The sequence below is a fragment of the Quercus robur genome, chromosome 7, assembly GCF_932294415.1.
Source record: "Quercus robur chromosome 7, dhQueRobu3.1, whole genome shotgun sequence".
Lineage (NCBI taxonomy): Eukaryota > Viridiplantae > Streptophyta > Magnoliopsida > Fagales > Fagaceae > Quercus > Quercus robur.
The window spans coordinates 12,494,688-12,500,687 of NC_065540.1; the positions used below are offsets into that span (position 1 = coordinate 12,494,688).

At 35.1% G+C, this 6,000-nt stretch overlaps 1 pseudogene; it reads right to left on the reverse strand.

The window, feature by feature from the left end:
* Positions 1-1,690: 1,690 nt before the first annotated feature.
* Positions 1,691-5,405, reverse strand: LOC126691028 (uncharacterized; annotated as a pseudogene).
* Between the last annotated feature and the right edge of the window lie 595 nt (positions 5,406-6,000).

A 6,000-nucleotide genomic window follows, 5' to 3' on the forward strand; every position in this document is an offset into this window, starting at 1 on the left:
ATACATATATATATTGAAACATCAATACTTAGCTAAGAATCCTCTCAACAAAAAAAAAAGCTAAGAAGGTTCTCTGGGATAGCAACAATCTGCTGGAACATTGTTGGAAAGTGCAATTTTAAACATCAAACCTTGTGGATTTTTCTTTTTCTTTTATTTTTTATTTCTTATGACACGTGAGTATTTGGTGCAACTTATTTTTGCTTTTAAATGTCGAAATCAATTGTTTGAATGTAATATATAGAGTGAAATTTTTAAAACGGTAAATTGAAAAGGTACAATTTTAAAGTTTAAGACTACACTCCCTAAAAGATTGGTGTTTTTTTTTTTTTTTTTTTTTTTGAGAAAATAAACGATTGGTGTTGAATGTTGATTTAATATAACTTATTTCGTTAAAAAAAAAAAAAAAAAAAAAGGGATCGAAATATAATTGTAATTAAACTAATCTCTAACCAATTTCTATCATACAATTTCAGATAATACCCATTACAAAAGGGTTGGACTTGGAATTACACAATGAATATTGAGCTTAGATGAAAAGAAAAAAGCAGCTATAGTCGTTATTTGGGCCCATACATACATGATTTGCGCCTGTGAAATATAAGCATTATTTGACTCGTTATTTGGTCTGTAAACCAAGTACATAGAATTGGTTTCATTCTAATAGAAAATGTTGCATCACCTTATAGCTAATGAATTCGATTATCATATTCATCCCTGATTATTGGACTATGACCCAAGTGGACTACACAATCACAGATTCACAGCACCACTCCCTATATTTCATGCAGTGGAAGATCTAAGAATTACATTAGGAGAATCGACCCAAGCCACAAAACTAAGCTGAAAAAATGTCAAGGATCCAAAGAGACACAGTAAGTGATGGGAGGAGCTAACAAAATCCAAAATAATAAGGGGGATGGGTTTTAAAGATTTGGTTCTCTTTAATGATGCTCTACTTGCCAAACAGACATGGCGACTTGTTACAAACACGGATTCCCTCTTCTATAAAGTTTTCAAGGTGAATTCTTTCCACATGGGTCGATCTTGGATGCAAAAGAAAACACAGCAGGTTCATACGCCTGGAGAAGCATCCTTCAAGGGCGTGATGTCATTCTAGATTGTGCGTGTTGGAGGGTTGGTGATGGAAGGCCAATCAAGATTTGGCAGCATAGGTGGTTGCCTATAAAACATCCACCAAAAATCATGTCGCCTATTCCAGATTCAATGGAGGAGGCAACAGTGGACTGTTTGTTAAATGAAGACAATAGGACTTGGAACCATGAAATGATAGATGGGATCTTTGTACCAGAGGAGGGGGAGTTAATTAAAAAAATTCCTTAACAATTAGCATGATGTAGGGGTAACAAAGCCGCACATGGTCTGGCAAGATAAGTACTTAATTTATCAGATACTAATGTATGGATGGAGGATGTTCTATCATCACTTTCACATTTTGTTCAGGCTAATATCGACTTTTCTTTGATTCAATAAAACAATCATCTTCCTTCTCAAAAAAAAAAAAAAAAAGTGATAAAGAACTAACTTTATGCAAAGAATTTCAACTTTCACTTTGCTTAAACAACATTCCGCACAGCCTTGTAACTCAAAAGGCATTACCTGTTCTCCTTTACAACAAGATTATCAAAAAGAAAAAGAAAAAAACATTCAGCACACTTGGTCAAGAACATATGAACAAAGCCCAAAATAATAGAAACCCCATGATATATTTTAGCTTAACAGTTAACACACAAGTGCATCAAAGCAAACCAAATATTTACTGACAAAAGAAAATTATGGTCCCCAAAATCATAAAGGTAGAATCCAACAACTTATTGCATGGCAAAGGAAGCAAAGATCACAGAACTCTCTTGAAGATGAAAATTTGCCTAATTACAGCTTCAACCATTACAAGCAAGGACATAGCCCCCAACAAAACCTAGAAGGATAATAGTCCTTCAAGTAGACCTCCCTGCTAAAGCCAATAATATAGAAACTGAAGGATCGATTAACTGGCAGCGCAGAGATGGTATGCATCTCACATATGAGAGGGAGGTACAGGTGCTCTCTCCGCAATAACTTCAGAAGAAAACTTGTCGAGGGAGAAAGAGTCAGCAAAAGAGGCAGGAGTGCATTGATATGCCTGAGTGTTGCACAACAGGACACCTTTGGCTCTGCGGAAAAATTCATCAGGAACTCATGCTGCTCCACTTGTTACACTAACTTTTCGAGTTGAAAGTGTCTTCCTGTAACAGGATTTTGTTTTTCTCACTCATTATTCACTTTCATGCACATCAATACATGCAACAGCACAAAATCATAAGAATGAGAACTATGACAGCCATAGAAACACAATAATTCATATATTGCTCATGCTAAAAACCCCCCCACCCCCCCCAAAAAAAATTAGAGAACATAGAATCTGCTAAGCTAATTTACAGGTGCAGTCAGTCACTCTGGTTAAACATGAAAGGTGATATATTACAACACCAACATGGTTTGGAGACAAATGATTTCGAGAAGAATACAATTGCCTGTCTAAAAATCATAGTGGTAAAAGAGATTATATCAAGTAAATCTCGGTCCCTATATGCTTACGGAGACAGCTTACATCTCAGACCTTAACCGAAATTATGTATAAATCCTGTGGATGCTTTGGTTTTTCTTTTAGAAACCATTTAGTCAATTAGTAGCTTTCTAACAAGTACAAAACTCCTGCTAAGAGATGATGTTTGTACACAAACTACAATAAATCATTCAATTTTTAATGCAGCCATACTGCCGGTGAGAAGTTATATAGATCCTATATGTTTCACGACCAAATACAAATCACTAGACAGGGACATCTTCAAGGTTGTGTCCGTATTAAAGAATGTAAACCATAACATTACTTGAAGATAATAGATAACTCATGATAGAGTGACTACCTCTAAAATATGAATTATAATGAACTAATCTTATTAAAAAAATTTACTCTTGAAAACCTTCTGAATCTCATTCATTAAGTAATGTAGGAGGGTTAGCTTATCCAAACTGATAGCATTCTGGCCTTTACAGGCACAGTGATTGGAAATATTTGCTTCACAAACTAGCGGCATACCATTAAACGATACAAACAAAAAATAAAATAAAAACATACCATTGAACAATGGTGACCTTGCGTGACCGAAGAGAACCACTCGCATTACATGTCTCACATTTACTTATTCCACGAGATGCACAAGTTCAAATCTTTCCCTTGCCGTTACATTTCACACATCTGCAAAGACAAAATTATTCTGAATGAATGAACCATGAAATTTACACCACCAGAGAATCATCCAGTTCCAACACGTGAAGCTGAACATCAAACTGCACTCAACACTCAAAACTGCTTTCAAATATCCTGTTTTAGTATTTAATTGGAAGTGAAGTACACGAGCAAAGTTTTAGTTAAAGACACGTAAAGAACAAAAGTTGAAGTTTGACAGCATGATACTTATTTTAGAGCTTGAAACAAGATTTGACTGCATACACAGACAGATGAATCATCAAAAGATAAACAGGGAATTAAACCTCTTCCATAACAAGCAGGGAATTCAGTCATCTGATTTTCCTTAAAAAATCTAGGTTCTTGGTTTGCATGGCATGTAAGACAGACAAAATTTCCCCGTCTATCACATCCTGCAAATCTCATCCAAGGTTGAGTTAGGACAAAACAATTATTGCTACCATTAGTAACTAAGAGAATAACATGACACAAATTTGAGTTTCTTTTACATTTAAATTATTTCATCACCCCAAAGAGTCTGTCATTTCAGAACCCCTACCTGAGCATTTCTCAATGGTTTCAGAATGGGGAATTTTTGCCTGTGATTCTTCGTAAGATGTAAACAGTAGAGGGAACTGAGACCTTAAATCCAATTCCCAGATTCCAGGGTTCAGGTCCATTATCCTTTCCATCAATATTTCCACCGAGTAGACCTCTGTTTCTGTTATAAGTTCCCTTTCCTCTATAAACGTATCTAGAGTTCCTACATAAACATTGCAGTCTTCAACCGTATGAATCTTCCACGTCCGAGCTGGACGACTTCCCCAGCAGCAACCATAACCAACATGATCAATGAGCAATTCTCGTATCTCTACTTCATCCAATATTTGCCTACAAAGGATTTTTGAGTTAAGATAAGTTTGCAGTTTGACGCTACAATGTTGAACTTGATAAAGATTCCATCAAGAAAAAGAAACTTAAACAGAATAAAACAACTTCAGCATAAATGAAAGATTTAAGTGAACATGTACAAAAAGTGTAAAGCTGTCTGTGATTCATGCTTAAGTCAAGACTGGTATTTGACATAAAGCAGAAACTATAATCGGGGAAGATCTCCAGGTGGGATCTTCTACAACTTATCTCATAAAAGCACCGGCATGCTTTGGGCAGCAATGGATGAAACGAAGTGTTTTTTAACTACAGCACCATGATTAATGTAAAAGAAACAACTTATTGAAATTTCTAGTTTCTTATGCATGATAATGCACATATAAATTATCTACGAAAATAAATGGCTAGAGGAAGATAAAATCCTCGTTTTTAAAGCAAAAGTCTTGAAAATAAATAAAGGTTCACTAAAATTCTTGCTAACAGGCTGTTCCCACTTCGACATATGCTAATATGGCAAAGAAATCACTGAAATTCTTCTTTCTTTATCCCCAAAATTGCTTCCCCAGAAAATAAGCTGTCCTCATCCCTTAATTGTCATTCTTCCATACTAGAGACAATTTTTATTTCTTGTTTGTGCCTTGGCAAAAGTATGCTACCCCTCTTGTTATTATCATATGCAAGCACGAATACTTAGCACAAAGAATGGATGATTTTAGCCTATAAAATATATGCCCCACCACACAATATGCCTTTTTGGTTGTTATATGTACAAAATGAAAGAGTGCAAGACAGCTTAGAAAGAGGGTATGTCTTAAGGCTCATCTTAAGTATATCATGCCATATCATATTATGCCAGCATTGCAGCAAAATGGAACATACTTTTAAGATTGATCACAGGACTAACAATCTTAAAACTAGGCAACATATATAAGATCAATAAGATCACTTCCATTTAATTTCGTTACTTAATAACAGGTGCGTATTATTTAAATTACCTCTGGAAATCAGTGGTGGTTCCAGTTCCACCATATTCTCCTCCATATCCACCTTGATAAACAATAGCTTGCACTGCAATAAGTGACTCATAATTTAACACCCACTATAATGCGGTACAAAGTAAAAGTTTCAAGGAAGAGAAAAACAATTTTATTGTGTTAACGTGAAGCATAACTAACATAAACCAGCTTTAGGTGAGCAACATAGGCGTACCATTAGGATTGGGCTCAGGCGAACTAACCAAAGCGGCATGAATGGAAGGCGGGTAATTTTATAGTTTTGTCTTCGTTTTGTTTAAACCCCAATATTTGATAAATTTCATTTAAACCAATAATCATGTGATATATTTAATAATGTTAATAGCAAAAATATGATAGAAGTGTAAATGATATTTTCAAGGTGAAATATACCGCAGTTTCTAAAGTTTTTGACTTTTGGAAACTACGCAAAATCTCAACAGTTTCTAAGTAAAAACACAAAACTTTATGAAGTCAAACAGAATTATGAAAGAAATAGTAGCTATTCTTACTAGAGTACCATCTAGCCACTAAGAAGCTACCGTCTAGCCACTTAGTAACTTTGGCTTGTCAACAATCGTCACAAAACTTTATGAGGTTTTAAACGTGAAGTCTAACAGAATTCTAAAAGAAATAGTATCTATTCATTCCTACTAGAGTACCATCTAGCCACTTAGTAACTTTGGTTTGACAACAATCCTGGTAAGCAACTTCTTCACCTCTCCCCATTTAGTAACATGTTTGGTTTCCCACTGTAAGAAGTCATCTACCCCATCTTCTTCAGAAGAAGAAGAAAAACCAATCCCTGACACCAAAACATTTCCTGCACTCTCAGAATCATCATCA